General features: G+C 32.1%; 1 protein-coding gene across 1 annotated transcript in view; it reads left to right on the top strand.

Moving 5' to 3' along the window:
* Window positions 1-8,143: 8,143 nt before the first annotated feature.
* The window catches only part of LOC128985982 (FMRFamide-related neuropeptides-like), a 117,264-nt gene continuing 97,623 nt past the window's right edge, over window positions 8,144-27,784 (top strand). The window contains exons 1-2 of the mRNA XM_054406013.1: window positions 8,144-8,186; window positions 26,399-26,425. The gene's annotated coding sequence lies outside the window, so the exon portion shown is untranslated. The remainder of the gene's footprint in view (window positions 8,187-26,398; window positions 26,426-27,784) is intronic.

Below are 27,784 nucleotides of genomic sequence, written 5' to 3'. Positions count from 1 at the left end.
ATATGAGCATATTAAAATAATCCCCACATGTCAACAACAATACAATAATAAAAATGTAAACATTCCAAGAAAAACATTCTGGTTCAAGAAGTGCAACTTTTCTCTCTTGTAATATCGTTTCTTTGTGTAACACAATTCATTTCTCTCTCCTTTTATTTTGACTTATTTCATTTACCTTTTCCTTTTGTGTTCATTAAATAAACCCTTTTTAATTTCACTCTAAATTCTGTGTACCTACTGTGAGAACATTTGGACATTAATGAAACATATTATCTTCTCAACTAGAGCCAACATTCGACCAGATCTTCTTTCAAGACCTTAACGTCATGAAGTGGTAACATAACTATAGTTCAGAATTAAAAATTATACCAAAAGTCCAATATTTTCTGTTGTCAAAATTAAATTAATAACCCATATACAGTCCACTTTATTATTTCTACAATAACCTTTTGATTACGCTACATCTTTGGTCCGTTCGCGTCGGATTGTTGATTAACCAATTGATTGAACTAATTATGTGGACTTTTGGTGAAGATTAAAGACGAACATTACCTCATAAACTCTCAATATTGTCGTTCCCGCATATTGTGTATTCCCCCTCTACCTCTATCTCTCTCACTCTCTAGATCACAGTAGCCTAATTCACCTTAGCCTTTGGCCTACTCCAATGACTGAAAGACTCTGTGACATTATAGTCATTTTGTAAACATTATACCAATCCTTCAGTGTTTATATTTTTTGTTGATTGGTTCCGAGTTTTAGGCCCACAAACTATTTAAGTTGAACTAGCCTAATTCATTTTTTTATGTAACGAAGTGAAATAACTTTTTGTGTCTTGTGTATTTTGACTGTATTTTTGTTCAATTATGGCCCCTGTGAACCTAGCCCCGATTAAGGTTTGTACTTATAAAAGACTAACCAAACAATTCAAAGTTAGGCTTGGAAAAATTCAAGAAAATATAGATTATATTAATGAAAGTGCTAAAGCAAACAACCTATCCTCTGTGCAAATAAAATCACTTCATAACTATTTAGATGAAATCAGGAAAAAGCGAGACGACTTTGAACTAAATTTCAGGCGCGTTTTAGAACATTGTTCTGACGAAGAACTTGATGACATTATTCTAAATGATGATGAAAACACTATTGGTGAACTATGTATCCATCTTTGTAGTACTATAGAGTCACTAATCCCTATTGACGAACCTCAATCTCCCCCTCAAGAAATGGTGAATAATTCCAACTGTACTGCTCTCATGCAACCTGTTCGCCTACCGCAACTTGACTTGAAAACCTTCTCGGGAAACTCAGCCGAGTGGATTAATTTCATCAATCTTTTTGATAGCGCTGTACACCTCAACACATCTCTGTCTCCAGTATCAAAATTTCAATACCTACTAAGCTGTCTAACTGAAGAACCTCTAAATTTAATTAAAAACTTAAACATCAGTGCATCTAACTACGAAATCGCATACAATTTGTTGCGCGATCGATACCACAATCACAGACGCTTAACTTCATTACATTTAAATGCTATATTGGATCTTCCCATTGCCACATCTGAAAATACAAAATCAATACGTGAATTTCTAAATCATTTTCTGGAACATACACAATCACTTATTGCTTTAGAAAGTGACATCACTACAAATGACAATCCTTTGCTGTCAGCTCATTTGCTCCGTAGACTTGATAGAAATTTACGGCAAAAACTTGAACATTACCGCTCATTCAAATCATGTGAAACTCATTCGTTACCATCTGTGGACGAAATCATTAAATTTCTTAATGAAGAATGCTCAAACAGTGAAGATGCCAACCTACACTCTTCAACTTTTTGTCACAAGGCTAATTCAAAGCCTGCCCTCACATCTAGTAAAAATTACTCCAAACCAAGCACCCGCTATACTGCACTTGTAAGCTCGGGTGATCACTCCACTTCTGTAAAGACATTTCCATCATGCTTTGCCTGTCAACAAACCGATCACAAAATCTACATGTGTAAGGTTTTTGCTAAGAAATCTCCAAACGAGCGTTACAAACTTGTAAAGGAGCAAAATAAATGTATTTCATGTCTTGGCAATCACACACTCAAAGATTGTCGCTCAACAGGCACATGTCTTAAATGTAAACAAAAACACCACACCTTGTTACATTTCGAAAATATTGTAAAGTCGGTGCAGCCTCCTCTTATAGCCAAACCCTCAAAACCTTCAACTGCTACACCTTCTGTAGTCGCTTCTGCTCAACCAGAAATGTCGCTCTCGATTTCTCAGCCTGCAACTACGGTACTTCTAGGCACCGCTCTCATTAAAATTACCGCTACTAATGGAATCTCTCATGTCTTTCGATGTCTGCTCGACAGTGGAAGTCAACTCAACTTCATGACAGAGAGGGCAGCACAGCTATTAAACGTCTCTCGTCACCGCTCTACTCACACAATTGTGGGAATCTCTGCATCGCAATCCTCGACAAAGGGACATGCACTCCTGGAACTATCCACACTAGGCAGTGAAGTAATTGCTTCAAATCAACCTTTCCATATTCTAGATAGAATTTCCGCTCCTTTGCCGCGTACTCAACTCTCTTTTGAGGTTTACGAACTAGTAAAACCTTTTGTCCTCGCAGATCCGACCTTTCATATTCCTCAGAATATTGACATTCTCATAGGAGGTGCTTTGTTTCCAGAACTTCTTACTCATCAATCCTACCCATTGGGCTCAAACCTTCCATTCGTTATTGGAACACGATTGGGATTTGTGTTAATGGGCAATGCACCAACTTTGTCTAATTCTTCTCCCACCTCATGCCATTCGTCTCTACTATCCACTACAGACGAGTTACATAATACTCTACTTCGCTTTTGGCAACAAGAAGAGGTACCGCAGTGCAATCTTATCTCTGAAGACGATCGCATCGCTGAAGATCACTTCAAATCAACTCACTCCCGCTCTCCAGATGGAACATATGTGGTTCGACTCCCTTTCAAGGACCAACATCAACCACTGGGCACTTCAAAATCTGCTGCTGAACATAGACTTCACTCAATTGAACGAAAGTTTGAATCCAACTCTAATTTCAAGGAATTGTATACACAGTTTATGACTGAATATGAACATCTCGGACACATGGTCAAAGCATCCCCTTCCGATCTTTCGCAGCCACACTACTATTTGCCTCATCACGGTGTACTGAAGGAAACCAGTAGTACAACCAAAGTAACCCTCTCGTGGTTACACACCCCATCATATCGGCTGAAAACGTATGTTGCCAACAGAGTTGCTCAAGTCCAAGAATTGACCCCCTCTCACTCCTGGCGCTACGTTCCCTCAACGGACAACCCCGCTGATTGTGCGTCACGTGGTTTGCTTCCCGTTCAACTCATTGATCATCCTCTATGGTGGAATGGCCCTCCATGGTTAATTCTTTCAGATGATCATTGGCTATCTAATCGCTTCGCTCCTATCAACTTGCAAGACACTCAAGAATGTAAAACAACTCCTCTAAATGTCCTAGTTTCAACCCAACCTCCAGAATGGGATCTTCTCTCCAAGTACTCATCGTGGTCCAAACTACTTAGAGTAACAAGCTATGTCTTGCGGTTTATCCACAATGCACGTAGCTCTGACCGAAGACATGGGCATCTCACCGTCTCTGAACTTAAGAACTCAGAGCGTACCATCATCAAGTGTGTACAAGCTACATGTTTTACGAATGAATTGACTCTACTTCGCAAAAACAAACCCAGTACCTCTAATCTTCAACGTTTAGACCCTTTTCTGGATGCTTCCGGCATAATTTGTGTGGGAGGCCGGCTTAAGAAGCTATCGCTGAAATTCAACGTCAAACACCCAATAGTACCTCCAAAGAAGCACCATATTGTTGATCTGAAGACTCAACATGGTTACCTTACTAGACCAGTTGTTAAAGTGTTCCCTCTCCCTCAAAACTAAGCCATACAACTTGGAAGGACCTGTAAATAGCTGTAAATAATATTCAGAATATTCTTCAGTGCTCCGTTTTTTACACAATTTGGTGTTCATTGTTATAAAACTATCGTTTTATGGAGGCCGGTATGTTCAGTAAAGGCCAGCTGACCATATGAGCATATTAAAATAATCCCCACATGTCAACAACAATACAATAATAAAAATGTAAACATTCCAAGAAAAACATTCTGGTTCAAGAAGTGCAACTTTTCTCTCTTGTAATATCGTTTCTTTGTGTAACACAATTCATTTCTCTCTCCTTTTATTTTGACTTATTTCATTTACCTTTTCCTTTTGTGTTCATTAAATAAACCCTTTTTAATTTCACTCTAAATTCTGTGTACCTACTGTGAGAACATTTGGACATTAATGAAACATATTATCTTCTCAACTAGAGCCAACATTCGACCAGATCTTCTTTCAAGACCTTAACGTCATGAAGTGGTAACATAACTATAGTTCAGAATTAAAAATTATACCAAAAGTCCAATATTTTCTGTTGTCAAAATTAAATTAATAACCCATATACAGTCCACTTTATTATTTCTACAATAACCTTTTGATTACGCTACAGTTATAATTAAACTTGTATGATTTTTTAAACTTAAAAATTTGTAAATTTGCTTGATTGTGATTGCTTTACGATTTATTTTAGTTTATGGCCTTCTTGGTCACATTTTGGGGAATACTAGGTCATAAGAATCTATATATTAATATTAGGTTTCATCAACAAACAAGTAAATTACATACTGTACAGACTTGGTTTTCTTTAAAACAAAAATAACTGGTGTTTTAGATCTAGGACAAGTTGTTTTATGGGTATATTTTTTTTAAGGGATATCTTTTTTATTTTGATTTTCTTAGAATTGGAGATATTTCGTTAGATTTTGGACGATAAAAATCAAAATGAATTTGGTCTGAAGCTGAGATTTATGAGTTATAATTAATCAATGAATTGCTATCTATTAACGATTAAAAATAGTTTTTAGGTTACAATCAGCAAAAGAATATTTTGAACTACTATAAATGGATCAACAATTGATGGATCGTGTATGCATTCGAATAACAACTTGGAAAATTATTTCATTCATATGTTGCCTGCAAGCTGGTCCTAATGATAAAAATAGTTTCTTAGCTCTCTCTTTAGCTTTAGAATGTCTATAGGACTGCTGCAGATTCTGAAGTTCTTGAACATATATATATTGTCATAATAAAAACAAATAAAAAACTTTATACATACGTTTTTACCAATACGAAACTCACCACGAAAATGTAAACAATTTAATACTTTAAGAGTTTCAAATAAAACAATTGATATTACACAAAAATATTTCTGAAACAGAAAAAAAACTCAAGAACATGTTGCTTTTTAGGTACTGAATAGGAAAAAGTGGTCCGAATCCATGATGTTTCTGTAGATGCCAAAGGTCAAACCCTCGGTATTCGATCTAGACGGGTTTTACACTAAAAAATTTAAAAAAGTGACAGAAAAAGTCATCAAAAGTGTCGATTAAGAAAATATAATAAAAGTAATTATCTTAATTAAATCTTGTATCTGAAGCTCAGGATTTCTATTCTTGCAGAAAATTATCGGATATGCTTAGGTATGGTACAATAACCTCTTCCCTATTGCAGGACACACTCTTTTAGTTATCTTTAAATTAAAGTAAGGTATCATATCAGGTGCGATCTGGCTTGGAAGCTTTAGTTTAGCAGATTTAAGTTTATTTAAGTCATACTGATTTTACTAGTCAATTGTCAGGTTTGCATAGAATAAATTTTCAATAGTTAACCACCTGTATTTTTTCTGGAAAGGTAGGGAATTAAACCAATCAAATTTAATCGATGGCGTCATTAACGTTCCATAGTTTTTTATAAGAAGTACTTATTTAGTTTCAAAATCTTGTTAAATATCATGGACCTTATATAAATTACTGGATTCATCTCCTAATGCATCCACAATAACCGGTAATATGATTATTGTACGTATTAAATCCAATAATTTAAAATACCTATCCCAAATCTTTTAAATATTTTAAACCAAACATATTTTACCTCCTTTCAGTAAGGGATCTATTTTAGAGCTCAATCAATGGACAACCAATATAAGAAAACCAAAACGGTTAAGGGGGGCGTATATTTTTTAGACATCACTAAAGCCTCGATTAACATTTTGATTTAATATTTCTGAATTGTATAAATATCAACAAATTGCATTGGATAATCAAGGAATATTAGGTGCTTAGAGGTCACTTGGGTAATCCAAACAATCCATGTTCTAAGACACGGATATTACAATGGACCACATATCCGAAGATATTACTCACTTATTAGCCTGTATTATCCTGTATCCAAAGATATTCGGCAGCATATGCAGGATATTGTGTGGTAATTGCTCAGATGCGAAGAGTATATTCGGGTCTAATGGAATATTGAAGGTAATTCTTTTCAATAGAAAATTAAGACCAAAACTAAGTCGTTAGAATTAATTAAACTGTTAAACCACGAATGAGGAAACCGATTACCAAAGTTAAGAACGGTACTGACGAATCATTTTATTTTTCATCAACGAAAACCCATCGTATAAGGAATAAAAAAAAAGAAAAAATAGTACATACGCTTTAAGATTACTTATATTTGAAGACTTTAACTTTTCCTCGGGGTTTTGTTGCTCATAAGGCCCGTGCTACCATTTACATTTTTAAGGGCAGTTCACTCTTGTACTGTATTATTAACTCAGTGCTAAAATTGATACGTTCCACGGTTAATACACACGCGAGTTATGTTTGGTCGCATAAATTGTAAGGTTAAAATAATCCAACAACCAAGGGAAACTGTTATTGATTAATAGTAATGATAAACGCTAATCATTATTAATGATAAATGTAATGCATTAAACGAAAAACTAAATTGTATTCATTCTTGTTCCAAAAGAGATCATTCATTGCTTGGTACGTTTATACACCCGGTCCAAGAATTACTAGGCCGCGAAAATCCAAAGTTAAAATCAATAAATGGAAGGAAAGATACAGTCCCATGGATTAAACAAAAATCCAACACTTTTTTTAACTCTTTTTAACCATGCATTTTCTCGCCCTTATGGGTTTTGCTCATGTAAGTGGAACTTATCAAGCAAAGATAGAGGTGAACTGCTACAAGAATTAAATATTATATTCTGTATTATAGAACCTGTTTCTGACCCTCTGGCCATTGATATCAGGCTTTGGCCAGTCCAAGGTGGTTGAAGGCTCAGAAGACAGGTTCCATCAAACTTCAAATAGACTATAGTGGGAGGATCAGATTGCAGAACCAAATCATCAATGCACCACTATCTAGTTTTTACTGAGCCATCAAAAATGTTGATTATGTTCAATATTATGTTAAGTTTTTTCCCTGAGGAATATATTATTGTAAAATCATTTTAAACTATTTACCCAAGCAGTGACTGCAAACCCACAACATCGCTGAATTCATAGTAAATCGTTACCAGCTTGGCCCCCCGACAAAGTTTTGATGTTCAATACTATTTTACGTCCCGTAATCCAGCTATTTGGACGTCACGAAATGTGGATGCGATACTTCCTGGTGTGGATTAACGTCCGCACTAGTGAGTACTAGGACTCCCCGCAGTACTATCCTAATAATTACACCGATTCGTTAAATAGCGTGGAAAAATCTGGTTCGGATTCCACTATAAACTGTGGGTTCCTTAGTTGGCTGTATGACCTATTAATTAACAGCTGTGTCTAAGGAACTTGTGCACCTTAGTCACTAACAAGAGTATAAAATCGCGCGCCATTCATCCTGCACTCATCTCCATTCATACTTAATGGTCGCCTTTTCTTATTAAAACGACCCCCCATAAGGATTTCACAATTTTTTTCTCATTCAAATCTCTTCTCGCTAGTTACCCCGGAACCTACGACCCATGGGTTCATACTCCACCGCTACCAACTTAGCTAAGTGTTATTTTTAACCCCGCGAGGGATCTATTGTTTTTCAAAATCACCTCGCGCCGGTTACGCCTCAATTAGTACCCGATCTGGGTATCACAATAGCAAGACGGATGACCGGGGGCAGGCGGGGGCAGCGGGGGCGGCGCTGGGGGTGGCGTATATACGTCCGCCGCGCTCTCCGCAGTCAGTTGACGCCGATGTGTTGCCCAGAGACCCCACGTTGATAAAACACTCACACTACGTAAGTTTACACGCACTGCACAGCAGCATGTTCATATAGCACATGTGAGGTATTTTGTCAAGCTCGTCGAGATTCGAACCCGTGTCCACCGTTGAAGACTACGTACTTAACTCGTCATAAAGTTTATAATTGGGATACAAACTGCTATAGGGAGTTCTTAGAATTTTAGATTTGGATATTTATATTGTAAACTTAACGAAAATTTAGAAGAACTACATTGAACACCACGCATTTTTAACTCGTCATAAGGTTTACAGTTGGGAAACGTAACTATAAAAGAGACAGCTTCCTTTAATTTTTATATTTTTATCGAAATATAATATTGTAAACTTTACGAAAATGTAAGTTATTATTTACAATTTTAAATAATAGTTTCGAAGACCTCCATTGAAAACTACACATTTTTAACTCGTCGTAAAGTTTATTAGTGTTGGAAAACAAAACTTTATAAGGGACGTCTTCCTTCAAATTTTATATTTTAATTTTAATATATTTATACTTAAACTTTTCGAAAATATAAATCGATATTTATAATTTGGAATGATAGCTTAGAAGTCCTACTTTTAACAAATCCTGTAAATAAAAAACCAGATGAAATTACTATAAGGGGTCAGCTTCTTTTAATTTTAAGAGGGTAATTCAAATTTATCTTCACGAAAACGTATATTGAAATAAGTTTTATAATTTTTAGTAAACAAAGAAGTTTCCAATTTGATACTTCCAGATAATTTGACTACGACCATCAAGAAAAACTAGTTTTACCTATAATACTACTAAAATTTACATACATACGTTTAAGTTTTTTTATTTACAATTTTTTGATGTTTATTTGAAAAAAGTATTTTTTTTACGAACCTACATGTAGTAAATTCAATAAGTAAATTCATGTTTAGCCAAAAAAATACCTGAAAATCATAATTTTTCTACATTAACTCTCTACTAAATAAAAAAAAATATTTATATACTCTTCAATAGTGAACAGGCATTTAAATGAATTACAATAGACGCAACTTTGAGTCATCATGTAAACTTAGTTTTGATCATTTCAAATAAATTAAAACTTCAATGCCGATTTAAAAATTTATTGTTACGAGCACAGCTTTAATATTTAATCATTATAGGTAAATACAATAACTTAATTTGTTTTAAGAAGTATCTTAAACATTTCTACATCGGTTGGTTGCACCACATAAAAGAAAATATTTATTATTCCGATCAACTTCCTTCATGATGTCATATTACGGGTGTAAGGTTTGGAGGGATCAAGTTTTCAAACGGGCAAAATCTCGATAGAACTCTCGAATGTCAAGGAAATCTCCAGTCTTCTTATTTTTTCATATCGCAGTCTATAACCTATACAAAATTTTGATTCTAAAAACCGATGGTTTAAAAAGTAAGAAACTAAAATTAAAGTTTAATATGAAATGAAATCAAATTAAAATAGTACTTTTGTAGTTTTGTTTTTTTAATTAACATCATTAACATTTGAAGCTCGTATGTATCAGTCACTGCAATAAAAAGGATATGAATTGAACTCAATCGTTCATAAGATGTAGACAATGGCTTAATAATTAATATCCAATTACCTTTTCCCATTACCAATACCCTATTATTATACTGGCAGTGTTGTAATTTGTTTAAAGGTATCACTGAGAAACACAGCTGAAATTAAATGGTAATACTTACCCTTCATTTCCTTAATAAATTGAAGAAAAATACCATTCTCCCTTTTAACAATATAATTCTTAATGAAGTAATTACATTTTTATAAATTCTACTCGATTTGATGACAGTAGGGATAAATAGTTAATAATACTAAAATAAGGTGCAGCGAACTCAGGTATTTTAAATAAATTATTGAATATTTTAAAATATTGAGTCTAAAATGCAAATATATAACTATATTTTTTATCTGTAATTGACCGATTTATTAATTTTGAATTTTGAATGTGTGCTATAAACAATCCAAACAGCAATATCTTACATAATAACGCAAAAATATCACTTAAAATGTTAAATTCGTGTATAAAATACAAGAGGAAATATGACATTTATAAATACATTCCATATATATATTTTATTTGTGAATAGTTGTTAATCAATTTACTACCTAAGTCATTAGTATCTTCATTTTAGTTCGATACTATTAACGTTATATCAATAATTTTAATGAAAATAAATAAATTATGTTTATTGTGTTTACAAAACAATGTTTATTCACGTTAGGCTCTTTTTTAAATTGTTTATGTGTAAAGAATCGTTGGAGTAATTTTAAGAGATGTTGACTACTTTGTCTAAAATACATTGCATTGTTTATAAAACTTGCTTTGTAATTAGGGTAGTTTATACCATAATTTTCACTTCAATTTTATATTTAACACCAAAATTTGATCTGGAATTCGACTCGTTTTGCTTCAATAGTTATTAAGCTAGCGTATATGCCTGGGATATACAAATTTCTATTATAATTTATCAATAATCAAATTTACTTTAATCAAATTTACTATAATCAAATTTACTATAATCAAATTTACAATAGAATCACTTGCTGTATCATTTCTTCACATTCAATAATTTACAACCAGAAAATTTTTAGTTTAACATCAAGTGTTCTTCCGTGAATTACTTAGTGAAAAAAATGTTTAAGCTAAAAAATCATTTCTTACAATTTCAATCGCCTAAGAGATATTTAGTTGTCAATTAAAGTTAAAAACTAAGAAATGATCTGAACAAAATAGATCGACGTAACTAAAAAACAACTTGCGATTGTAGAAAATTGAACCTGTTATCGATGAAAGTTGTTCTTCACTTCGGTAAATGGACCACTAGACATCTCAAACCTACATAAAAATCAATTGTTTGTAATTATTCGTTACAATAGGTAATTAATTGGTTTTAATGATATTTTGTTACCGTTGAGTGTAACTAATAATGTTTTTGTCCTAATTGATTGTAGTTGAATAGTATCTTAATATTTTGAAAATTGTGTAAACCTTTGGAAAGTATCATGTACAAAGAATTATTTAAACTCATGCATTTTGTAAAAAGACTTTCAATCATAGAATTTAAACTTGTAACGTTCCGCAATCTCATTTGTGTGTTATTTTAAAGATATTTATAGTAAACTTTGAAAATATAAGTAAGAAATTGTGTTATTACGAAGGCGGGAGGGAGGAAAAGTTAATTTATATATAAAGCTAACAATTTTAAATAAATATGTGAACCTAAGTGTTTCTCGTAGCGGAAAAGATAAAAGAGGAACACTTGCAATCGACGATAATCCTGATAGATCTATTTCTTATCTCACTTCTCAAAGTGAGATCTTTGCAGGGTTATAGGAATTCGAACGCATTATAAGCGTGTACATGAAGGTAGATTTTATATCTCAAGATTTTGTTTCTTGGCTTTCACATCGAGTTTGTACAAAATCAATTGATTTATAAAAAAAACTTCAATTGTGTTGTGGAAATTGTGTTTAATAATAAACTAAAGCTCTTAAAACTATGTTACAGGTTATTGAAATTAATTGAATTCGTAATTAATCATATTTAAATTTACTGTAATAAATCAGTTGAATTTACTCTAAAAAATTATAAACGAATTTATAAAGTTTTACTTCGTAATATTCTTTTAAGATACGGTTTTATTTTAAATAAACTCTTTTAAAATTGTAGATAAGCTCACAGGTTTTTTCTTTATATATTTTTTTTTTAATGTAATATTAAAGTTAACTTCATTAAAGCCTTGTAGATAAATCTGCAGCTATTTAGCTATTTAAATCCAAGGAATAGTATTGCCTGGAATGTCGAGCAAATAACCATATTCATACAGATTTTTTATGAAACCCATGTTAAAATGTTTGTCATATGTTCAAATACCACTATCCACATAGTCGCTAGAAACATTCAGGTTAAATAAATAGGTGCATTCAGAATAACGGGATATGGCCATGGAACTGGGTAAAATAAATGTACAAGAATTTTAACATTTGCAAACGGACAGCTAAAAGCAGTTTATATATATTATATTAAGCTATTAAGTATGGATGTTTAAAGTATTTACATATAACAATGTACTGTTTTATCATTATTATGGTTACAACATGAACAGATTAACTTTAATTAACTTATTGACTTTAAAAATGTCACCAAGGGTTTTTCAAATAAGATACGTAGTGAATTTAATTTAATTTTTAAATGATTTTTTTTACAAATCACTAAAAAAAATTTGTCTACTTTTACAAGTACGCTTGGCTTGATTTCTTCGTTTTGACCAGAGGAAAAGCAATTATTAACAACTAAATTTCAACTAAATAAGAAGTAAAAAGTATGAAAACAAAACGTCCTGAGTATAAATCGTAAGGAAGTAACTTTAAAATTCCCTTTACCTAGTCCGTAGGGATGATAAATATCAAAAGCGGGTACATTTTATACAATATTTATATTAAAATGTTTAATTTGTGTAGTTTTTACCAAAGAACATATTTAAATACACGTCTGTATATCTTAACTAGTTTAATATAATAATTAATTTTGCCCATAAATAATTATAGTAGTATTTTATTTACACTTTCCGCCATAATGAAAGAAATTAATTACTTGCATAGCTTATAGATTTTAAATATACCTAAGTGATTTCCACACCCTATTTAAAACGTGTGTGTTGAATTTTTAAATGTTTTTTTCTGTAAATATACTTTTTATTCCACATTATTTTGTGGTATTTCAATAACACTTTACATCATAACAATGTACGAAATCGGTTAATAAGTTATGTAATCGATTTAAGTAAACCAAAGTAATTGCTACACAAATTTCAAAACATACGCGTAAATTTGCAATATCCTATTATTAATTAAGGCAAGCATGCTTCTTGAAAACGTTATTCCTCAGCTCGTGTGCATCGCAGAGAAAATCTACCTACTGTTAGAAAGATATTTGCCTGTAGATGTGCAGGATCCTTTTATAAATTAAAACAGGCTAAATAATAAGCACACAAAATGAATTTAAAATTATAAATAACATGGGTGTGGGTTGTCATGCTGGTGACGAAATAACACCGAAATGTCAACAAAAAATCTAAACAAATTGAAAAAATTCCAATCACATGTTTTATTTACAGCGTTGGGGGAATGGAGAAGTTTGCACAATACATATTTTTGAAATAAATAGTAAACTCTTACCTTAGCAATCCTTATTACGGTTGTCCGATATTAATTTCAAACCCATAGGTTCATCTTCAGTCGGAAGTTTAGGTAGACCAAATGCTTATTATAAAATCCACCCGATGGGTTTCGTAGAAATGTTGACATTTAACACGAACACGACACACATTACAATTGACATAAATAATGTACGGAGTTTGGGGATAAAAACCATGGTTTTATAAAACAGTGGGATTTTATAATAAGCATTTGGTCTACCTAAACTTCCGACTGAAGATGAACCTATGGGTTTGAAATTAATATCGGACAACCGTAATAAGGATTGCTAAGGTAAGAGTTTACTATTTATTTGATTATATAAGCAATCCAGAGGCTGAAATGATAGACATATTATATTTTTGGTTGAGTTTTCGACACGGGGTGACTTCTAGTATATATTTATTCTACATTGTTTTGTGGTATTTAATTTACACTATCCTTCACACCACTGTACGAAGTAATTAAGTAATTGATTTAAGTAAACCAAAGTAATTGTCAAATTCCACCACAACACCCTCCTCAGGGGAGTTGAGGTGACAATGTTATCTGGGACCAGATATGTGGTCTGCCAGATCTGAGTGGTCCGTACACAATTAATTTACAACCATTAATAGTTAAACCTAATAATTGATTGATTGACGTATCAATATGGACTAATTGTTTCAGCGAAGATGCTAATCCTGTTATTTTTAGCTAATTTCCCATATATGTGTCCGTTAGCGCGATAGCTTAAATAAAAATGATCAGATTTTGATTAAATTTGGTACAAACGTGTAAACCTACGTTCATTCGAACGAGTTCGCGAACCAGCATGATCGGACTATGGAAACGGGTTTATTGGGGGTTTCATGGGGTAAAATTGGTTTTTCCCATTTTTGACTCTAAAAACAAAAAAAAATCACAATTTCTTTACAAACCATTTTGTAGACCTTAAAAAAAGAAATGATTTTGTACATTGAAGCATTGTGTATGCCTAACGGTTAGGGAGATAATTAAAAATAGCTTTAAATTTAAAATTCCCATGTTATTCTTAAGGAGAGTAAATAAACTGTTGTAGTTTGCTTGTTCATGGATATATTTCAACAAATTTGGCAATTTTGTTTATTTCAAACTAAGCTATCAACATTTAAATAAAAACATACCTCAATACCTTCCCTGTAGCAGCAAACCTAGGTACTCATTAAAATTTATGTTATTAAAATAGGAAATAAATCTGACAATGATCAGGGAATACTTTAGTCGAATGCCAGCCAGGTAAATGGAAATTTGATTAGTCTGCAGGTTTGCTGCCGCGGGGGTATTTTGTTTCCTACTATTTAAATTGAGGGAAGTTTCGTCTAGTGTTGACCACTGAACTGGATTAGTGAAATGGATTTGGGTTTGAAAAAAAAACCAAAATTGGTTATTCTAAGCAGTTTTAGGTTGTTGTTAATATTTCTGAGTTGGAGCGGGTCAATTTTCGACAGTAACTCTAGATAACACATCTAGTACCAATGATTAAACATACTCTCATAAATTTAGCCTTTTTAAAGATCAAAAAACAATTTCAAGAAGTCCGGTTTTTAAAAGAATTTAGTCGTTTATCGTTTGTAACTAGCTATTCATTAAACTAGTTTTAACTAAATGTAACAGTTTGTACGTAACAGTTTGTATCTTACCGGTTGTATGTAGCAGTTTGTATGTACACTATAGCTAGTTAATACCTAAAGGGGTATTGTAATCAAAACGAAACGCACAAGAGGTAAAATCTACCATAAAATAAGAGTGTAAAATTGACACTACAACCTCGAAAGAAAATTGGCTTCAAACTTTATGATTGAGAATAACAAAGTTTAATTTGGAACATGATAATTAATTGAATTCGCCGAAAACGTGACAACTAAATACATCTAGTTAACGAACAAACAATCCCCATCTAAAGTAAATTTAAATACACAGTTAGATCTGCTAGCAAATATTATGACAAATTAACTCCAATACCTTTGTAAAACAACTGCACTCAATTTAACTTGTTACTATATACCTTTGATACACTGTACTGTATGCACTCAATTATAATTACTCCACTTCTGATATTTAAGGCATTTCCAAGAATTGTGAATACAAAATATCAACCGTCTAGAGTAATTAATTTCCAAATTGTTGAGTGAACTATTTGTTTTATCTTGAATATTTCATTATGTGGAGATATTACATATCTTCTGTGGGAAGTAAAGAAAAAGTGGGAGCAAATCATCCATTTGCAGCAAATGTCACACACATATTTTTGAGGGCGGAATAAAACGTGGGGAATTTGTAAATTTCATTGTTATGTCATTGTTGTTGTGAATTGTAAATTAATTGAATAATCAACTTCGGAGTTTCTCTAAATTTTTCACTTTTTCAATGGTTTTATATATGAGGGGGAAATGACTGATGTGATTGGTTTTACAATTGCTTTACCCTCCGTTAACTATTCGTTTGGGTGCATTATTAACTTAAATAGTACTTTCTAAAAATGTTTTTTATCATTACATACAGCACTACATCCAATAGAACGTATTAAAAAAAAACTTAAAGTAACTATCCACAGTGATAAGTTAGGTTTAAAAGCACCACAGCCGTCGAAAACGTTTTCAATTGATGTTCAGTACTATGGTTAGTGATTTTAGTATAACATTGCTTAACCTAACCACAACATACTTCAAATTGTACAAATTGTATTTCGTACACTTAATAACCCTTTCAGCTTGTGAGTTATATTTTAACCACAGATATATGAATTAAAGCTACAGGAAAGTATACAGGAAACCCTGAAAATTTTGAAAGGATAGTTTCAAACTCTGTATGAATTTTAAGATGTAGATGTGCACTGAAGAAGTTTTCTTAAGCAAGTTGAGGTATTTTCTTGAGTAACTTTTGTGTTTTCCTTGTATTATTTAATTAAAAAATCTAATTTTGGAGTTAAATGACGAGATTACTATAATGAACAATCGCACAAAATGTTCACCTCTTTAATAAAGTAAACATCTTTACTTCGCTACCTTTGAAGACATGCTAAGCCTTTTTGTTAAATATATGCTAAGCATATTAAAATACTTTTTTGAATGTTAATATGTAATACAATTTCCAATATAGTATTACTTTTCAATGTGAATAAGAACCAAACATATTTCTTGATTAAACATCCGCCATTAGAATTTTAAATTGACGTCAGAAGGTTAGGTCAAAAATTAAAATGTTTGAGATAGGAAAGAATTTGATTTTGAATGATAACTAATATAATGGAGGCAATTTCAATTATTAATACTTATTTGGTAACGTGATGATCGGTTACCCCAAATAAGAATCAGTATCATATGAAACCAAAGCTCTCACTAAAGACACTTTGATCTCCTTTATAAACAATGTGACTGCAAAACCTTCGAGAAGCTCGGTTTCCAAGATATTTCGTGTGTTTATGACGAGTTTTCACAACCCAATGTATAAAGGGTTCGTTTTATCTTCATATTTGACATTAAAACGAACATTTATTAAAACCAGCGGTCGGTTAACATGATAAGCTGACGGTCTAGGTCTAGCTAGATCTAGGTCTAGGTCTAGCTAGGTCTAGGTCTAGCTAGGTCTACCTAGGTCTAGGAGGTCTAGGTCTAGCTAGGTCTAGGTCTAGGTATATTAAATTAATGTTTGGTATGACGAAAAATAAGCCTATGCTATAGTAACCTAGGTATAGATGTTTTCTGTTGTTGATGCAGGATTTAGGGTTTTTTGATATGTTTGGTATGGTGAAAAATAAACCTACGCTATAGTAACCTAGGTATAGATGTTTTCTGTTGTTGATGCAGGATTTAGGGTTTTTTTTATATGTTTGGTATGGTGAAAAATAAACCTACGCTATAGTAACCTAGGTATAGATTTTTTTCTGTCATTGATACAGGATTTAGGTATATTTGATATGTTTGGTATGATGAAAAATAAATTATACCACAATATCCTAAAAATGGAATGTTTTTTTTAAAGTTTATGAGTTGAGTATATAATTAATTTACTTAAAAAATGTATCTTAATTATTTATTAAAGCTAATACCTGTTCAAAATGTGATTTATATCTAAATGGCTGTTATTAAAGGAAAGTTTTCCAAAACCCCAATAATGACTTAAATAAATTAACTCTATTCATACACTCAAACAATATTTACAAAGCAGAAGGTATCTGTTTTCAGATGTTTTACCAAGCTAATGCAAGAGCTCAGACGAACGATGATGTCTTTTTAATTGCTTTTTAAACCACATGTTCATTTATGAAATTAACCTGTTTGGAATTACAATTGACGGAAGATATCAAACCGCTTTTAGCGCATTATTTTGGGTTTAGCCTTAAAAAATTAAATCAGAAAATTTATTAATACTGTATTAGTTGAATGATTCACCTGCAATGAATGTTGAGTCGAAATCATTTATATGTGGAAAGTCTGACATTTTATAGTTGATGTAAACTATAAAATGCTCGATCTTCGTATAAATTGTATTTAATACTCAGGATGATTTTAAGACTACATTTAAAGTGACTTTTGAACTTTCACAGAAACATTTTGTTATGTTACTATTGCGGAGAGGGGGGAAATATTTTAAAATCTTGTTAGTTATTAAAATAATTTCTCTAATCTTTTCACACCCAATGATTAATACATGCAATTGAAACATGGCTACGGAATTAATTTTTTTTAACAATGGCATTTGTATACAAATATTTCGATTCAATAAATAACAGTATGAGTCGAAACAAATATTACCCCAAAATATTTACTATCATATAAAACCGCATAGTTTGAATGCAGTTACAACATAAATAAAAGTTTCCTTTCATGCAATTCGATTACAGTTATTTTTTTATTTGATTAATGATGTTTTTTTTTTGTGGTACAAAAGCTGTCCGAATATCACGTTGCATATAGTTAAAAAATAACAAAGTTGAGAAAACTACTCTGGTAGTTTACAAACTGATAGTTTAATATTTAAGTGACCACAAACAGGTAAGTTCAGTAATTACTAGCGTTTAGTGTAGCTCTGCTCACTATAATTAGAATATACATGTCGAAACACATGGCTCTATTACGGGTAGGCTGGGGAGAGAAATAAATTATATGAGATCTATTTCGGTAAAAACTGTGGTAAAACTGAGTAAATTCATACAAATCTATTTCGATCAGTAATTTTTTTTCGAATATTTACCCTTTAAGCTCATTGTAAAATTGATTTAATATATGTGGAGATTATAAAATATTATACACTTTTTAACATATCTTTCTGCATATTTTCACAAAATATTTCACTAAAATAGCTTTGCTTTGCAATGCAGCAGAACAAAGAAAGAAATAGTAAAACCACTTATTTCGATTCTGTTTTGACTCAACTCTTTATATATACTCAAGACTGTTATCTCATGTAAATTGTGTTATTTCTACTTCTGTATAACCTACCGAGGTTTTCTGGTTGTTTCATAGTGGATTTAAACTTGATTTATTTTCGGAACTGCTTATAGACATATTATTATAACATTTATTCCTTAGGACATTTTAGACAAAATTCTATTTAAAATAGTTTATTTCATTTCAAGGGACTAAATTGGCGACAGGAGCACGGGGGTTATGATGATTGTGGTTAGGTAATAAGAAAGTAAATAGCAAATTATGTTCTTGCGATAGACCATTTTGGTCATACCGCTTAGTTTAAATTGATAATAAATTGACAAAGAGAATCTCGAACATTCTTTGCCTTTATAAAATTTTAGTTCCCAAATCAATTTTCACCACACTATGATGTTTTTGCCATTTTACAAGAGTTAATTGAAGGCTGAAAGCTACGTATTGCTGGCCATGCCAGCTGTCATCGGCATTTGGCGACCGAGGAGGTTTTTTCATCCCTAGGGCCGAAAGACATCTGTTCACTTATTTACTAAAAAATTAGTGTATATTAAATACACAAACAGTATCAATATTATGCATTGCAATAGACTTGATTTATTGCCACCACTGCCAAGCAACTATTAATTATTTTTGCTGATACCTCTAAAAATGTCTTCTCATAATCTTAAAGTTGTAGTTATGTGCATTTATTGTATATATTTAATTTTTAATATTGCGGTGAAAAATAGCGTTTGTACCACGGTCCGAAAGGGTTTTGCAGCTCTCGATCGTTTCGAGAATTTTTTTCGATATTTCGAGAAAAATATTCTCGAGCCAGCAAAACCTAATTTTCAGTCCTAGCTACGAAATATACTATTCCATCTAGTAGTATTAGTATACGAACAGCTGTTACCAGTATTCAAACTGAGCCGTAACTACTTTCCACCGGTGAATGTCAACACTCATAATCAATGGTTATATTGTTGTTTTTTTTTGTTTTTTTTTAATAGTAGGTTAGTTTGTGTTCGCTTTGTCGCTGTTCAAGCTTCACTCAATGACTCTATGCGTCACGATTTTTTGCCCTGTGCCGGAATCGTCATAGGTTCCGTGTCGACTGTCCGATTCTAATCGTAGAAATATTTCCCACATCTTTATATCCACTTCCATCGAGTTTAATACTTTCATTTTTTGAAATGTTGTTGTGCATATGTGTCTGGGATTGTTTCCACGTCTTCATGGACTAAGCTAGGTTGCCGCTGGCACCTTGATGGGTAAGTTATGAAAAAGTTTTGATACTTAGGTAAAAGTGCCGCAGAGCACATGTTTGCACTGGGTTCGGAACCGAGTTTGAGGTCGTTGGACAGTTTTTCTGTTGTTTTGAGGAATTCAGGGCTTTCGCCTAGATGCTAGGCCTAGAATTAACTGAGAAACCACTTCGGACCAGCTAATTTATAGTTTTTGTCTCAAATGGTGATATTTGTCACTGTCACATATCCATCTGGCCTGCTAGAAAAATTTTGCCTCAAATATTTAATGTGACCGATCTTGTACTGTTTTATGTCTGTTAATTGTTTTGTTTAGAAATAATTTATTTACCCACCTAACCATTTGTAAAAACTTACAGTCATTTCTTTTTAATCATAAACTATAACAGAAAATTTAATAAAATTTTACCTTCAAAAATAAATCACCAGTATAATCACAATTAGACCAATCAATTCAATTTACTTTTAAATGAATGCATTTTATCTGAGTAAGGATTGATGACTTTAGGGCCCCTCCAAAAAAAAAGAATAAATAATAGATGGATAGATTAACTGAAATTAAATTTGAAAAAGGAAAAAAATTACAATTAATAAACTAGGGGATCCATTTTGTTATCAGTGAAATAAATATCTATATAAAAAACAATAACAACCAGGTTGGATCTAAATAAAAAGTCTTTAAGTCCATGACGGCAACAATAAATAAAGTTCATACACACATGCGGTAACTTGGCATTATTGGTAACTTGCGGTAACTTGGCGGTTTAGGCTGATGGCACAGAGGAAACATGCAGCTGGGCGGAGGAAAAGGCCAGAGTCCACATGGAGGCCACAGGGTGGAAAAGTTTCCTCCACCGAAACTCCAGCGTTTGAGTCCTCTTCAACAAAACCCAGAAACACAGTAGTAACAGTCTAAGTCCATTCCGCAGTATTCACTGTTTTCACTGATTTACAAATTTCACTGAGTAGGCGTAACAAATCAATTTCAAAAAGGATTTTAAATTTTCAAGGTTTGTCTCTCTTACAGCTTTTAAACATTATAAACAATAAATAATAATTTAAACAAAACAATTAACAGACATAAAACAGTACAAGATCGGTAACATTAAATATTTGAGGCAAAAATTTGCTAGCAGGCCAGATGGATATGTGACAGTGACAAATATCACCATTTGAGACAAAAACTACAAATTTCCTGGTCCAAAGTGGCCAGAAATAGAAGAATACAACAAAAAAATTACATACTCTAAAAACAACTTTGGCCTAACGTACCGACTCATGTATTTTCGTTAATAACTACAAAGATTGTGGTCAGAATTTGCTCAGAATAGTCTTAAAAGCTGGTGGAAATATTCCAGCAACTTCTCCAGGCCATTCCAAGCCATAACTCAAAGGCTGAAACCAGTTGGCCTACAGGTTACCCAGTTCAAACTTGACAACTTGACTAAATTTACTCAAACTTTCTGGGGACCTTTAAGAGCAGTAAAAACAACTTAATTTACTTAGTTTGGCAAGGAAAAAGCGACACAAAAGATTTTAAGAGCACTTGACTAGGTAACTCAAATAGAGAATTTTTACAAGACAAAAAAACACTAAATTTTAACAGGACACAAAAGAAAAGGCTACCAAATGTAGTAGCCATTAGCAGCACAAAACGCATCATATCTAAGTAAAACAAATAAATAAAACATACTAATCAAATTGCAAATTTTTTTTTTTACTTTAATTTATTAAAATATTGACAAATTGCAACTTAATTGTGATAAAAATTGCCATTTTAAAAAATTTTTAAGCATTCATGAATTTAAATAATGACATGAAAAGTTCTTAATAAAAGATATCATTAACATGTGCAGCTAATTTTCTCGAATGCATCAGTTCTTTTTGCCTTAGGGAAACAAAGAACAACTTTAGTTCTGCAATACATGTGTAAGCTAGCCATGTTTGCTCCAATGTGACAAAAAAAAACATATTTTTCTATGACAATAATAAAAATACATATTGATCTACGTAGGCCTGCAATGTTTTTCTGTGTTATTGCGAAACATTTTCATCATTCTATGACTCAGGTAATAGAGAATGTTTTTATGTAAACATTTTATAAATCTGTTGTTTCAATATTTATCACTCTGTTGTTTTGCGTCCACTTTGATAATCAAACAAAAAGTTTGGTTTTAATCATGTTCTTTGTTTACTTAATCCTACGAAGTTCATAATGGTTAAGTTGAGTTCCTGTTGAAACCTGTTTTGTTTAGTTTGGTTTTGAAATGTTAAATCCCATCACCTTAGCAAACACTTTATTATTTTAAATAGTACAATGTAATATACATGATAGTCCCCTGTCAAATGTACATATACAGGCTCCCGTGTGCTCCTTAATGAGGCAGGTGTGGGAGTAGTTTTAATCTCTTCGTTTGACCTTGGAGAAATACAATTTCGATGGTGGCACTCTTGAAAATGGTGCGTTCGAACGCTGTGAGTAAAAAACAAAATGGCCGCCATCGCAAACTTGCTGCCTTACTTATATCAGTAACCGTTAGAGTTATGAAAAAGTTGTTAATACCAAAATGTAGCTATTTTAAATCTGCACAAAAAAGATTATAACAGTTTTTATGTAGAATCAACCATTCTTTCATAAAACATAATGTAATGTGTTTTATATTTTTCATAAATAAAATTAATTAGGGTGGATGTAATGTCCCAGGACAGTTAAATATCTCAAAAAGTATTAAAGGGTGTTTCAGTAAAGCGTGATGGGCTATGCAGATTCAGATTCTATGTGCAAAAATAAGTCGAAAATGTAGAATAACATTGTTTCAATTTCGGCTTAGTTAAGCCGAATTCCGCCATTTTGTATTTTTTGAAAATAATTTATAACTCAAAAGCCCTTAGAGATATTTTTATGAAACTTGGTATAAACTTTAAGTCTACAAGTATAAGCATTCCCCGAAAAAATCTTTGAGCCTGATCATCGAATTTCAAAATGGCGGCCATTAAAATTCTTTATAGTCAAATTCCATGAAAACCAGCAATTAAAACAAAACTTCGAAACAAAATATGTAAAGTCCTTTTTATTACAAATCGAACGACACTTTATTTGCGAAAATCGGATAATAAATAAAAAAGTTATGTAACTTTTAGTATGTTTTTGTCACTAGTTTCTATGAAATTTAACTTTGTGATTTCAAAATGACTGCCATTTTGATAATATCTATTAACTAGCAGAGTACCCGTCCTTCGTACGGGGTTGGAATATAAGTATAAAATGCGTATTGCAGTTATACTCAAGCTTTGCGTTTGCAATAAGGGAGGACACAGTTTGATAAAATTTGCTTTTTTAAATTTACAGTATTCTATAGTATTACACATCTACCATAGCCATAACGTTCTACCACTTCACCTAAACAATAGAGAAAAATAAATTATCAACAATTCGCAAAATATCACAAATTATTCATGAAATGAAAAACATAAACATAACTGTAAACAATCCTACTTTGACACGTTCTCATTGCGAATCACAGTTTTTTGTTGCTGCTTAGTTCAAATTAGCTGTTATCATAAATGCAAAAAAATATAGTGCTGCACCCTGTTGGTAAATCTTATAACTTTTTAATGCTTTTCCATATCATAGAACCAACTTTTTTAGTTGAAACAGCTGACTAAATTCTTTAATTCTCTTTGAATATGAATACTCATAAGGTTAACATGGGGAATTACAGAGCCACTGGGGCGGAGCCCGAAAGGATTTTTGAGATAAGAATATGCCTATATGTTAATCGGGAATATAAGCTATCATCATGCCAAATTTCAGCCCAATCCGTCCAGTGTTTAATGCGTGATTGAACTTCAAACAAACAAACAAACAAACAAACACACAAACTTTCACATTTATAATATTAGTAAGATAATAAAAGTTACATAACTTTTTTATTTATTATCCGATTTTAGCAAATAAAGTGTCATTCGATTTGTAATAAAAAGAACTTTAAAAAATGTGTTGCAAAATGTTGTTTTAATAGCCAGTTTTCATGGAATTTGACTTAAAACATTTTAAATGGCGGCCATTTTTTTTTTATCCACAGGGTTCAAACGCACCATTTTCAAGGGTGCCACCATCGAAATTGTATTTCTCAAAGGTCAAACGAGGAGATTAAGACTACTCCCACACCTGCCTCATAAAGGAGCACACGGGTGTACATTTGACAGTGGACTATGATCTTTCTCTTTAAAGTGTTTGATTATTTTTCATAAAGAATCAAGAAAAATAAAGCCAAATGATTTCATTTTAAACATAATCATTTTTTGGATGGAAGAAATTAATTAATTATTTTTTCACCACACTATGATGTTCTTGGCTGTATTACATACGTTAATTGGTGGCTGAAAGTTACGTTTTGCTGGCCATGCCAGCTGTCATCGTAATTTGGGGACCGAGCAGGTTTTTACAGGCCGGGGCCGCAAAATCAGCTGTCCGCTACTTACTTAAAACATTAATGCATTTTAAATACACAATCAAAATCCATAGCACTGCAATAGAATTGTGTTATTGTCACTGTTGCCTAGCAACTATTTATTTTTTATTTTTGCTGATTCCTCAAATTATTTCTTCACATAACCTTAAAGTTGTAGTTGTGTTGACTATCAGTGTGCATTATTATAGTGGTGAATAGTGGTAATAGGAAATAGTGTGGCGAAAAATAGCGTTCGAACCACGGACCGAAATGGTTTTGCAGCTCTCGATCGATTTAAGTTCTCGACTTCGTCTCGAACTTAAAAACTATCTCGAGCCGGCAAAACCTCATTTTCGGCCCTAGGTACGAAATATACTATTCTGCTAGTAGAAAAATTACATAGTCGACTGTTTCTAACGTGAAATACTTATTACAGGCCGAAAAGGAAAAGATATTTGATTTAGGGAACACGTCTTCTAACAGTTTGAGACAAATGGTGCGTGTTCCATAAACAGCCTTAACACCATAATTATATTTCACAAGGATTAATTTAATAATTGATTCTTTGATCAGTAATATTTAATTTAACAACAAACAAGCTCTTTAGGAGCCTCACATCTTGGTGTTTATGTATTTTGACCTGATGTGTTAGTTTTGAAACGTTGTCACGCACGGAATTCTGGATTCGGTGATTCAGCTACAGATACCAATACATTATTGATGAGATATACGCACGTGGACAAAACTTGAGTTGAATTATAGGTCCAAGTCGTTGGCCATTGACTTGAGATAATCCAGGTTTAGAAATTCTCTTCGGTGGTTAAGTAGTAAAGAAAACCTTAATTTTAAAATTGTAGTTAAATGAAACAGCAAATTAAATAGCAGAGATGGTTCCTAAATCTGTAATCCTTTCATTATTTAGTCAATTCCCTCATAGCTTTTCACACTATTATAAACTGACGGAAACAAAACAGATTATACAGTTTACAATTGGTTAATCGGTTTTGGTGTTAGAAAGGAAGTCGTTAATAAGAGTTTTTACTTGCATACTCAAAGGTATGAGGCTTGATTGAACTAAAATAATTAAACATTCATGTTTCTGGCCCCTGGACTACATTGTTAAGACAATAATAGGTTTTACATATCTCCGTCAAATAGTCCAACGGTATTGCTCATCAGCTTACATGTTTCGTTGCGAAGACAACATTTTCAAAGCTTGCAACTCGTCAAAAACGGAATAAAAACACGGACGACACGAACAAAAAAAACATCAAAATAGTATCAATACACAAAAAACATTTAGATAGTGATTAGTCCATATTTTTGACAAGATGCAAGCTTTGAAAATGTCTTGGCAACGAAACATGTAAGCTAATGAGCAATATCAATGTATGTAAATAAACCTATTGTTGTCTAAAATATTGTCTAAAAATATCAAACCATTCAATGGTAATGTGAAATGTATTAATCATTGATGAAAAAGAATTTGTAGTGACAAAATCACTTTAGAATACTAGTAGGGACTGGTGTAGTGGTTAATGGGTTGGTCTGAGTAACACCAATTGCCAAAGGTTTACTTTACAAATTGATTCTTTAAACTAACATAAAGCTACAGGTTGACACTGGAAACAAAAAATGTTATTTAGGCGATGAAAAAAACTGTTCAATCTGAGAACTTTAAGAAAACTAATACGATAATAGTGCTATAAAACCTCAAAGTATTTAAGTGTGTGATACTTGTAAATACAATTGTTTACAATCTAAGGACATACAGTAAACAAACATGTTTATAATAATCTTTACTTGTATATTTTTAGCCGTGTATTTGTATTCTGGAAACATCTTTAACATATATATAACATGTTGAATTAAGCGTTTACTAAAATGTACTTAATCTTTTTTTCAGATCTTTTCGAGCGTCATCGCTAGAAGGGTAGGTAGAATTTATAGTCAAATTATTTTCTGAATATTCATTCAGTGGTTCTATTCATCAATCTTTTATCTATTGAAATATATGTGAGTAATAATTTCTCATTGACAGCGAATGTGTCTTCCCTACGAAAAGATAAACTGGGCTGAAGGTGACAATGTTTTTATAGGAAGTTCGATTAAATAGTACACATTTATTTAAAATGTATTCATCATTGCCAATAATCTGTATTAGATACTGTAATCGTACACTTAGAAAATATGATAAGCTCTAATAATTTTAGTTTTATTTATAAAAAATTCTTAAATATACGTGTCTACATTCCGCTTTGTGAAGAATTTAAATTGAATAGAAAAATTTTACCTTAAGACTTGCAGTACATCCTTAAATTATTTTTGTATATAACCTTTATTTTTTTTTAATTTTCATATTATTATTCTGCACCATTATTTTTTTTAAACCATAAATAAATTATTAGGGTTGCCTAACACAGTTTTCATGTAATTTTTCACACTTCTTTTACTTACTTAATCATTTTAAGAGCTTTTTTCTTTTTGTGTGTAGTTTTTATTTTACTATTCAAGTGAAAAGGGGGTGACAAATTTTCATGGGGAATTCATAAACAAGATTTAAAAGGAATCAATGAAAAATCAACAAACGATTTCCATTTAATGATTACGCAAGAGGCATTTTGTATGAACACTCTTTTAAGATAACTACTCAAATATTTTTGGATATACCGGAGTCGAACCCGTGCCCTTCGAACTGGACTGAGAGACGTTAGACACTTGGGTAGAAACACACAAATTTCGCCCAAATGCTAAAATTTTCTTCTCCAACCTTTTTATATTATTCGTGAAAAGCAAAACATTTTAAAGTTACGCGTACTTCAGTTTCTATTAAACACTGAGTGAAATACAAGGATCGCTTCTGCTTTCTCGCCATTCAAACATCTGTTTTTTGGGATGTAAACGCTTTTAAACACTAGCGGAAGTCTTTATCAAGCTCTCCAAGTTTGAGTGATTCACTCTCGTACATCACATACAGTTTGGTTTTATTCGTGGAGTTGTTTCAACGGAATAAAGTTTAGTTTTCTGAGCAGTATATGTGTGTACTGTAATCCTTTTATGGATAAATAAGGGTAAAATCATTGGTTACCCTAAAGGGTTAACTTGTTATGTGATTTTCTGCGATGGGTTTGTAATATACAGGGTGTCCCTAGATGAGAATTGTTTTTTGAATTAATATGTTAAACGTATTGAACAAGCTGCAAACTTGAAACCCTACTGATGTAATAATTACATAAAGTCTGTAACCATGAGTCCCATTAGAATCTGATTAACCACAAAAAAAAACCAAAAA

Source organism: Macrosteles quadrilineatus, unplaced genomic scaffold, assembly GCF_028750875.1.
Source record: "Macrosteles quadrilineatus isolate MER2022 unplaced genomic scaffold, UCM_ALF_1.0 Scaffold_2__2_contigs__length_208266976, whole genome shotgun sequence".
NCBI lineage: Eukaryota > Metazoa > Arthropoda > Insecta > Hemiptera > Cicadellidae > Macrosteles > Macrosteles quadrilineatus.
This window is presented reverse-complemented; position numbering and strand designations above follow the sequence as displayed.